Source organism: Galleria mellonella, unplaced genomic scaffold (assembly GCF_026898425.1).
Source record: "Galleria mellonella isolate WM207_F2 unplaced genomic scaffold, CSIRO_AGI_GalMel_v1 utg352, whole genome shotgun sequence".
NCBI classification, from domain to species: Eukaryota; Metazoa; Arthropoda; class Insecta; order Lepidoptera; family Pyralidae; genus Galleria; species Galleria mellonella.
This window is the reverse complement of record NW_026442084.1, coordinates 6,235,812-6,247,832: the sequence shown is the minus strand read 5'-3', so window position 1 is coordinate 6,247,832 and position 12,021 is coordinate 6,235,812. Positions and strand designations below refer to the sequence as shown.

The 12,021-nt window shown below is 31.9% G+C and overlaps 1 protein-coding gene and 1 long non-coding RNA gene across 7 annotated transcripts in view; one reads left to right on the top strand and one right to left on the bottom strand.

Annotated features, from left to right (window-relative positions):
• The window catches only part of LOC113513675 (trehalase-like), a 105,998-nt gene that overhangs the window by 84,053 nt on the left and 9,924 nt on the right, over nucleotides 1-12,021 (top strand). The gene's annotated exons all lie outside the window — the stretch shown is intronic.
• Nucleotides 5,549-11,998, bottom strand: LOC113522724 (uncharacterized). Its single transcript, XR_003402416.3, has 2 exons — nucleotides 11,889-11,998; nucleotides 5,549-9,415 (listed from the first exon to the last, which is right to left on the bottom strand). It is a non-coding gene; the product is annotated as an uncharacterized LOC113522724 (long non-coding RNA).

Genomic DNA, 12,021 nt, shown 5'->3' with positions numbered 1-12,021 from the left:
AATTCACTAGTTGTCAAATGTAAAATAATAAAATTTAAACATAATAACGTATAACTGTAATATTCTTGACATTCGTAAATAGCGACAGGATATAGTTTTCAACATTTCTTAATATATACTATATTTCGTAGACCGTTGTGTGGTCCTGGCATAAAATAGGCCACCCCTTCCTTTCCCGTGGGTGTCGTAAGAGTCGACTAAGAGAGGGCTAGGGATAAGCAACAGCGTCCCTCTTAAAACATCTTTAAAAGCCTAACTGCGATTGCCAACCTATTTGCCAAGCGTGGCAATTACTGGCAAAACTCCCCTTATGGGGAAGGCTTATGTTCAGCAGTGGGCAGTTAACGGCTGAAATAATAATAATATCACATAGAGCGTGTTCTTAACCGGATAAATTCGGTGTCAGCCAGCACGCGAGGAACAATATAATTCTAAATTGTCCACCATCCGCCCATCATACGTGTGTGCTATTTTTAAACTCGTATCACCTTAACCTTGTTAAACATACTTGGTCAATGTTAACGTTAATTTATACTATAAAATTAGTTAAACATTATAACTCATTTTCCTTTGCCCGATAAATCCTTGATATATTTTTTTCAATTCACTTTAACAAGAAGGTACTCTATTCGGTTTTTTTTTTAAAGTTTGTTACGTCATAACTCCGTCAGTTGTAAACTGATTTGGAAACATTCTTTTTTTTTAAATGAAAGGAATATACTTATAGATTGGTTTCATAGAAATTTTATCAAAATCGGTCTAATAGTTTAGTTTACAAATCAAAATAACTGATTTCTTACCACAATTGTAGTCGGCTGTTTTTTTTTTGTTTCTGAAACATAATCTCATGTTATTTTGCATTATTATTTTTTCGTACACAAAAAACTATAAAGTACAATGTGATAAATCGTATTTTAATAATATTCGCTATAATAAAGTTACTTTGCAATTATTTACAGACTAAGGTTGCTAAGTTCCTTATCTGAGCAATCAGTACTTTAGTACTGTTACTTACTACCTGAATTTCTCTACTTTATCCGCGTGGATCATTACTTAAAGTAGCCTATATGCTAAGTTAGGATATAACCTATCCGTGTACCAGATTTTATTTAAATACGTTCAGTAGGTTTTGCGTGAAAGAGTAATAAACATGCATTAATATATACATTATATTATAAGTACTTAGATGTACTCGTATCTATGTTTATTTGCATATGTTTTTTTAACACGAGCGTCTTTTTTTTATTAGATATACTTCTTGTACCAAATAATTACCGCTTTTTTCTTTCCTCCTCTATTCGAAGGTTGTCTGAAAGTGATTGCTTTAGCGATAAGACCGCATTTTATACTTCATATGTGTATATATATATATATATATATATATATATATATATATATATATATATATATATATATATATATATATATATATCATATATATAATAATATCTTTAAATGGAAAAATGAATAATAAATAAATTTATCTGTCCTTACAAACTTTCACATATATGATATTAAAAAATAGGATACTGCGATATTATAAGTGCTGTTAAACTGAGTAGTCAATGATTATAAATTAAGAAGATGGATTTTTTTAATGGCGGTTAGTGTACACTGGTACACTGAGTTTGGGATCAAAGGGTATTTATAGCTTTTTTTTTTAATTACAAATTATCATCAACTAAAAAAAAAAACCAATACTTTATCTCTTTTGCGATCGTGTTGCGTACACAATTTTTTTTAATACGATCAGAAAAAAATTGCACGCCCAATACATTACGTAATAGGTAATATTTTTTGTGAGTCCAATCAATTTTGAACCTAATACCGCAATAGAATTAAGTTGAAAATAAAAAAGTATTTTTAGTTGCTTCTTGAATGTAAACACTACATAGCAACCTTGGAAATTGAATATAGTTTTCATCACGATACATAGTAATTGCCTTAAGTAAACTAAATAATTAATTTTAAACCGACTTCAAAAAAGAAAGAGGTTCTCAATTCGGTTGTATTTATGTTTGTTACCTCATAACTCTGTCAATTGTCAACTAATATGGAAAGTTCTTTTTTTACCTGAAAGTATATACTTACAAATTGGTTCTATAAAGTTTTTTTTTTTCAAAATCACTCCATTACTTTAGTTTGTAGATCAAAATAACTGGTTTTGACACAATTAAAGATGTTTTTTTTTTTTGGGAATCTTTATTTTTAAAATGTATAGTTTAAGTATTATATGAGAAATACTGAGACAAACAAACAGACAAACCCACGACTTCTGTGTAACAGAGATGTATTGGTTGATAGAATAAAAATTGGCCTGTACCGTTCATCGTCATACACACTTTGTACCTTTTTTTTATGCAACTTAGAATGGCAATCAAGCTGACGGCCCACCTGATGGAAAGTGATAACCGTCACCTATAGACATGAGCAGTACCATAGACATTAAACCGTCGCCTATAGACATGAGTACTGCTCATGTATCGTGGACATACTGTTATGTGAACAGAGTATACTGTTTCGTCCATGATACCCCCCATACGTTATCAGTCCTGAGGACTCAGGTATTATTCCTTTGTACTCTGTAAATTCATTGCCATATCCCATATCTTCAAACTGAAACACAGCCATGCAAACACAACTGCTTCACAGTAGAAACACGAATGGGACAGAGGTGCCTAAGCAATCGACTTTTGTACAAAGTCTCCTTCTGGTTTATAGTTTTTTAATGCGTTATATACCTTTTTAATATATTATATATTTTATAGTTATTTATTACATGATATCAGTCAGACAAATTCGCGGGCAACAATATGTACATTCACTTGACCTCGATCTACAAAACTATTTCTGATATATAAATACGCTTGCAGAAATCTTAACTTTAAAATAAATAAAAAAATATCTAAAATACATTATTTTTATAACTGTGTACACATAATTTTTTTTTTGCAATTATTCTCCCAACTTGAAAGAATGAATTAATTTCATTATTGAGCTTCTTGTTATTATATAATTCTTTATTACATTTACAATTGAGTTGCGTACACAATTTTTTTATTCGATCAGCACAAAAATTTGCAAAAATTAGATAATAGGTAGTATTTTTTTATAAGTCCAATCAACTTTGAACTTAATACGCAATAGGATTAAGTTGAAAACAAAAAAGTATTTTTTACTCGCTTCTTAGAGCTACTTATAATTATAGATACAATAATTAATTTATTTATGTTGCATTTGTGTAACATAATGTTTAAAAAAATCATATCAACAGATAATTTTAAACTTATCTATTTATTTATTTTTTTATCAAAAATCTTTTTTCGTTGATAATTATTAATAGAAAAACATGTAATAATCTATATCAAGTTATCACCGCAGTAAAGATAAAAATAAAAAATTCATAATTAGTCCGAAGCAAAAAAAAAGGTAATGTGCCACAAATTAACCTTAAGATAAATTAAATATGTCTTTCCGTAACATATAACTTTGTAACGACGTAAAAAGTACACATTTTAATTATGTAAGTATATTTTTTTAAGTGGCAATCAAAAATTGTTACCGAGCGTCGCGTGAGGCGTTTTAAGTAAAACATTATGAGGTTTCTTAAATAAATTACAAATCGTTTATTGGAAATATTAATTTATTGGAAGTTTATTATAAAGAGCCAACAATTGTTATTCAGTATTTAAATTGTCATTTTTTAAATTATTATTTATAACGACTTATTAGCATTTGGAACAAAATTTCACCGAAAACAGCATAAGTTTTGAAAAATTAAGTAAAATAATATATTTTACAAAATTAATATGGAATCAAAACAAGAGTAGATTATGTTGATTTCAAAATTATCATCTTAATTATATCAGATTGACGAAGATACACTTAATATAAATATATACAAAAAATGCAAGCAAATTGGAAACTTTTTGAAGTCTTTTTACAAAATTAAACAATAAACAATATATGTATATTACTGATACACTAGATACGTGGATAACACTAGACACGTTATTTTGCGCCATCTAGTTTCAAACTGTGTAGACCTTGTACTAGTATTCAAATAGGCAACTGATATACATACATACTTAATTTTTTTTTTTAAATACTATTGTTAGATATACATAAAAAACACTTGAATCAAGAAAAACTTATGAATACAAATGTTTGTATTATGCGAAGATCGAACCCACGCCCGTCGGTACAGCGATGAAGTAAGCAGTCTTTACCTCCCTTTGTGTGTTCTACCGCTTGTATAACGGATTATGTTCTGAGGAATTGTTTAAAATGATGCCCACAGTCATCTTTTATCATCACACTGCTTGCCATTGACAGGGAACTCATCCTAACATGCTTGAACCTAAATAGTCACGTACAGTGCGGTTTTAAAGGAATTTGCTCCCACGAACGCTAAGACTGAGACGGAATGAGCTCCCTACCGAGGTTTTCCCTAAAGACTACAGTATGGAGTTATAAACGGGTATATTAAGGTTTCTTCAGAGTTGAGAACCCCCTAATTTTGCAGGTGTTCATAGGCTACAGTGACCATTTATCATCTGATAAACTGTATGCTCATTTGCCACCTTTGTGATATAAAAGAAAATATGAATCAAATCACTACACTAACAAGGTTGTTATATATATTGTAGCCACTCCGAATAAATAAATATTCCTTTTGTAAATATTTTAACCTTTAATAAAACGGAACGTTCCCTTGTTGTTAGGGAAAATTAAATGCTTCCTGTATTAAGAAGCCTTATTATGTTATATTCTATCTTGTTTAGCGCATTCATTTCTATCTATTCTAATTATTGCCAATTATCGCACGTACAAGGACATTGCGAACATCCCATTGTGTCGCAGCAAACGGCTGGAATAAGTCACAAGCGACCAGCGGATAAATAAATATTCTGTCATAAATTATGGTTATTGTCGTGGAGTATTTTGTTTCTGATGACAAATCTACAGTCATTTACTCGAAGAAGACTTTGTACAAATGTCGTTTGCCTGAGATCTCTATTCTGGTCCTTTTTTCTGCAGAGAAGCAACTGTACTTGCATGAGAATTATGAGATACGGCAGCATAGTCCTCTGGTAGCGCGTCTTATATGATTTTCATGGTGTTATTCGTGTCGTGACAGGCAACGCTATTTTCCATCAAGTGGGCCGTCTGTTTGTTTGCCATTTAAAGTAATATAAAAAAAATCTAACAGATTAGGTATCTATTTATGTAACGTTTAATGACTAAAGTCCACCAGTATTTAAAATATTCGTTTAAGTATCAAATTTTTTTAAACCTTAGATTAACTATCATCAATAGCACGCTTAAATTTTTCTTGGTCAGTTTTCAGTAACGATTTCTCAATCTCAACTGTTTTTACGTGATATCTTCTCCAAATGTGAATCGATTTTGATGGTTCTTTCCCAAATTTAATACTATACTAATTTAATTAAGGTTAAAGACGTTTTTATTATTTTATTTATGAAAATTTTGTAAAAGATTCCTAAATTACACATTAACTGTTCCATTGAATTAAATATTTCAAGTCTTTTTTATAAAAAAAGTACTTTATTTGTAACCCATCGAGGTGGGTAAGCCTTACTCATCGACATATTAAAGTCTTAATATTTGTTTTTTTTTATACAACTTAGAATGTCAAACAAGCTGACGGCCCACCTGATGGAAAGTGATAACCGTCGCTAATAGACATGGGCAGTACTATGGACATAACAGAGTACACTGTTTCGCCTATGATATCCCCCCTTGCGTTGCCATTCCTGAGGACTCAGGTGTTATTCCTCTGTACCCAGTAAATTCACGCCATATCCCCTCTTCAAACCGAAACACAGCCATGCAAACACAACTGCTTTACGGTTGAAACACGAATGGAACAGAGGTATCCAAGCAATCGACTTTTGTACAAAGTCTCCCTCTATTCTCCTTTTACTTCAATAGAACGAAGCTTTCATAGCTGTATTTCTTATGTAGGACAATACATTTACAAATGCACACGAAGATAAAATTGCACCAATGTGTCAGATATTGACTCACCTGTTTCTTGAAGCCATTCAAGGATGCATGATAAATTAGTCGTTTACTTACTTTTTCCTTGTATTTTACACGATTTTACGTAATCGTCGTCGAATACGAACAATGCATTTGCAATACCTTTTCTGTGCATTTCATTTCAATACTATACACTGCATACTAATATAGGTACATTCAAAACATATGTCTGAATGTACAGCGTAAGGAATAAATTGTAGTCCACCGCCTTTGGCATGTCCCAAACGACTGTAGGACTATTGTGACATTGCTCTATTTATAATTTTTTTTTATACCACTGAGGTGGCAAACAAGCATACGGCCCACCTGATGGTAAGTGGTTACCGTAGCCTATGAACACCTGCAATACCAGAGGATTTACGCGTGCGTTGCCGACCCAGAAGAAACCTCTTTACCCCCTTTTGAAGAACCCCATGCTGTAGTCTCTTGGGAAAACCTCGGCAGGGAGCTCATTTCACAACCTGAATGTTCGTGGGAGGAAACATCTCTGAAACCGCACAGTACGCGACCATTGAGGCTGTAGGACATGAGGATGAACCCCCTGTCGATGGCGAGCCGTACGATGGTAGAAAGTGGCTGTGGGCAATTTCAATAGAATTTAATGAAAGTGTAAATAAACGGATTATTGTCCTGACTCTAATACAATTTATTTATATCTAAATAGTACAGATAAAAAAAAATAATCAATTGTTTAAATGAGCTTTTCATTGCTGAACATAGGCATCCCCTATGAGAGGGGTTTAGCCCATATTTGCCATGCGTGATAGGCAGGTTGGCAACCGCAGTTAATCTCTGGTGATGTTTTGAGAGGAACGCTGCTGCCCATTCTTCGACAGTTCCATTAGTCGCCTCTTTCAACACTCTGAAAAGGGATGGGGTGGCCTATTCTATGCCGGGACTACACTGTCTTAATTTCAGTGATAATTTCCTTAAAAATTTGATCATCTTTTTATAAAGTTTTTTTTCCATCCTTCGACCGTTAAGGTCTTTTAGTCGCCACTCATGGGAAAGGAAGGGATGGCCTATTTTATGCCGGGACTACACTGCGTTAATTTCAGTGATAATGTTCTCAAAGCTTGATCACTTTTTTATTAGATTTTTTCTTAACAGACTATAGACGTGACCGTTGTGACGACGGATAGGAAAGAGTTCTTTGGACTGTGGTGATTATGTAACGTACATTGCATCTAGAACACTACATGCCAGTGGTAGAATTATGTGAATTGCCTGACTACCTTTCCGTGTCTGTAATAAGAGCTCTCAGCTTGTTCACCGCTGTTAAATTCTATTTAACATGAAGGAAGCAATCTATTAAACCTCTTATGAGATTTCACAACTAAGATCACTATACTTGCTTTTTCCAGTTGGATGCAAAAACTGAAGAGTTAATAATAAGACACGTGTTCAATTTCTCGTTTTATGTATATAGTTACTAGCTATATCCCGCGGCTGTGCTCACATCAAACTTTTTTTTTATCCAACTTACTCGTAGAATGGCAAAACAAGCTGATGGCCCATCTAATGGAAAGTGGTAACCGGCGCCTATAGACACGATCAGTACCATAGACGTAACAGAGTATACTGCTTCGCCCATAATACTGAAAAATAAAGTGTTATTCCTCTGTACCCTGTAAATTCACTACCATATCCCACCCTTCAAACCGAAACACAGCCATGCAAACACAACTGCTTAACAATAGAAACATGAATGGGACAGTGGTACCCAAACAAACAACCTATGCGCAAAATCTCCGTCTTATTGGTCCCAATCTAGATAAATATTGTTCTGTGTGTGTTATGTTAAGATATCAACATTTATCTATATACCAAATTTAAGATGTGTCTGAGTAACATATATACAGCTATCTTTACAAACTTCCACATTTATAATAATAGTTGTATAAAAAAAAAAAACAAGGACGTTACCAATTAATAAAGATATCTATTTGTTTGTTTGTTACCGTTTTACTCATTTACGGCTCAACCAATTGTTATGAAATTTGGTATGCATGTAGTTTTTGACAAGGATAAGGGCATAGGCTATTTTTTCCATTCATGCAGACGAAGTCGCTAGCACAGCTAGTTATAATTTAGAAGAAGAAATCCCTATGAGTTTGAGTTTGTTTGTTACCTCTTTGCGCCTTAACTGCTCAACCAATTGGCATAAAATTTGACATACACGTATTATTTGTTGCAGATAAGGACATAGGCAACTTTGTATCTGTTTGACCTTCCGCTGTCGCTTCTGACTTTACCCATAAATAGAGCCCTACGTTCATTATATCATTATCCCATTGTTATACCATATTAGTGTTTATTTATACTGACATAAGAATCAAAGTTGTTTGTTAACATAATAACCACCACGATAACTAGCGACGTGTGACATTTAAAAAAGCAATGGCCTTGTGTGATATTGTAAACAATGCAATCACACGTCTGTTTACCCTTTGTCGTAATCGAAAGCGTGAAGATTTGTGATAATTTATACCATTGTTGTAAAATACAAAAAAAAAAAATCAAATGTGATAAATGTAAGTGCGAGTAACCACTGTCATTTGCAAAAAGAATCATCTAAATTAACACGTAACATATCAATTTGGAAAACTAATGTTTTTTTACTGCTTGATTTTTTCCCAATTAATTTGAAAAAGGGCGAAGCGTCTCAATTGCAATATATTTTATTTCATTCCAATGTTTGTTATGCTGTTTTCACTAATTATTTACCGATTGCGATTACTTTTTTTTATAGCAAACGTTTAGGTCCATCCTATACATAATACAAATGTTGCTTAAAGTTAACATAAAGCAACTCCAAAAAGGTGTTATCTTTTAATTTTGATTTTTTAACAATACTACTTTCGTGTTGCTCCTATGTATCAATTTTGTCCCTTTTTAACCGACTTCAAAAAGAAGGAGGTTCTCAATTCGGTAGTCTTTTTTATATTTGTTACCTCAACTCCGTCAGTTGTAAATCGATTTAGAAAAATATTTTTTTTTATCTAAAACTTACAGATTGGTTCCATAAAAATTTTATCAAAACCGGTTTCAGTATTTAAATTAAAATAACTGGTTTTGTCACAATTGAAGTCGGTTTTTTTTTTGTGGGCAAATCTTTAATTATTTTTTTATAAGCAAAATATTATTGAATTTTTATATCTCGTCGTTATTTACTAAATGAAACTCAAGGCGTGCTAAATATTTATTTTCAAAACTAACGTTCTTACAATATTATATGTAAGTACTTTTTACAATAAACACTTATTACAATAAGCACTTTTTACAAAAAGTACTTCTTACACTTACGCTATATCTACTTATAATACGGGTCATCGAGTGATCAGTAAACCTGAAACAATAAAAAAAATTAAGACCAAATCTTAATCAGATTTAAATAAGCTTAATGGTCCACCTGAAGGAAAATGGTAACTTTCGTGTATAGACATGAACAGCACCATGGCCAACACAGTATTATATATACAGTGCCGCCGGCTCCTTATTATTTATTATCTTAAAATAAGGATAAGCAAGCTGAAGTGGCTAGTCACATAGAAGAACCGACTGGCTGCCCTCTTAAAATATTGCCAAAACCTAACTGCGGTTGTCAATCCGCCTGCCAAGCGTGGCGACTACTGGCAAACCCCTCGTTATGGGGGAGATCTATGTTCAGCAGTGGACAGTTAACGGCTGACATGATGAATATTATAAAAAGGGAACATTTGAGTCTTTGTATGTTTGTTTGTTTGTAACAAATAAACTCAAAAACAAACCAACCGATTTTTTAAATTCTTTCACTTATAGGAAGCTACATTATCAGCCAGTAACGTAGGATATGTTTTATTAAAAAAAAATTAAAAATCCTTACGAAAATCACAATAATGTAACCCAAGGTATTAAAAAATTGCCTGTTAAAATTAATACAAAATATTATATATTTGCGTGCGAAGCCGGAGCAGAGCGCTAGTACTAGTATTATTATAAAAAATCGACCACGTCATCTCTCATACAAAGGCGACGTTTAATGAGAAACGATCGTCAAATAAACACAAAAAAAAATCTACGTCAAAACAATATATTTTATGTTAGTTTTTACCCGCGACTTTGCCTGCGTGACCGAGATATGTTCTTTGGCCGGGGTAATAAATAGCCAATTATCTACTGGAGAAGGAAGATGGGATAGATTCCAAATAGTACGTGCACTCTAATACAAATTCATATGGATTATTTAAACCAGCTATTAAAGTAGTTATTATAAAGCGTCAAGAGATAATAAACACACTCAGTTTCATATTCATAATATTAGTAAAGTAGTAACTAGTGGCCGTGTGGTCCCGGCATAGAATAATCCACCCCTTCCTTTCCCGCGGGTGTCGTAAGAGGCGACTGAGGAGGGCGAGGGATGGGCAGCAGCGTCCCTCTTAAAACATCTCTAAAACCTGACTACGGTTGCCAATCTGCCTGTCAAGCGTGGCAACAACTGGCAAAACCCCTCAAAAGGGAGGCTCATGTTCAGCAGTGGACAGTTCAAGGCTGTTATGATGATGATGATGGTATTAGTAAAGCTTTATTATAATTTAGATAAGCCCTCCACTGTGCATTAAATCTTTTTTATTGTGTCCAATGTAAAATATGTACAATTACATATTTACAATTACACAAATTTTTTTACAATACAATATTGAATTGAACCGATATAATATAATTTAGTTAATATAATTTATACAACTTAGAATGTTTGCCATTCTAAGTTGTATAAAAAAAAATTACTGTTTCGCTTATACATATAATGACATGGTTAAAAATATTATTTATTGTTTAAACTAGTATAACGTTTTGTTTTTGTCTAGTGGTTAGTGCAATGTCTTACACTGTAATATTGTCTATGGCGCACGGTCTAGTTCTGCATATAAAAAAATAAATATAATTGGACTTAGCTTTGTTTTTATCTTTAAATTTTGAATATATTGGTATAAAATGTTAAATATAAAAATCTAATACAAGGATTGCAAAACTTTTAAAATAACAGAACGCCCAACAAATACCTTTTATTTCATGGAACCCCATATCAAACGATTACAAATCAAAAACACTGTTATTGAAATAAAAACAAAAGTGTTTAATAGGAATATTTCAAATTATAACACTTTATAGTTTCCTTTAATTATAAATAATTATGCGGAACTCTGGTGACTTTTATACGGAACCCATAGGTTCCGCGGAACCCACTTTAGGAATCACTGATTTAGAATATGATCCACCTATGTACCCAAAATTCCTTTAGTCTAAACAAATAATCTTACAATTATATAAAAAAAATTCAAATTCATAACATTATTCGTAGTATGATTACACTCTTTATTTCCTTTATATGTCTGTATTTAATTTGTAAGTATTTATGATAGATAATTAAATTAATTAAATTAGATAAGACTCATACTATTGTTTAAAAATAGCCTTTCACAAAATATACAAAATAATAATAATGAAATAAATTGTCATATTTAAAACGAATTGTCATATTAAATCATAGAAATAATTTTATGCTATGGATTTAAACACATTGTAAAATTCGAATTAAATTTAAAATAATGTACTTTACAATTATTTAAATGTAAACTTTTACTATCACAAAAATTTCGAGATCTTTCTACTTTATCTTTAAGAAGATTATCAGTGTTGTTTATAAATTATTAACTTACAGATTTAATCATTAATAATATTTAATTCAATTAAATGTTAGTATATGTTTGTAAAATTATATAAAAATTAATCTATAAAACTATCTCAACTAACAATAACAATAAATAAATCGAAGTACTCACTTTTATGTGCTACATGTAGAGTTCTTACGACAAATGAACGTCTGCTCTCGACCGCGGTCGGTATCAAACTAAAAGGGAACGTACCACAAATTGCGTATGCGCACGGTGATTCAATTAATTTACCTTAACCAAT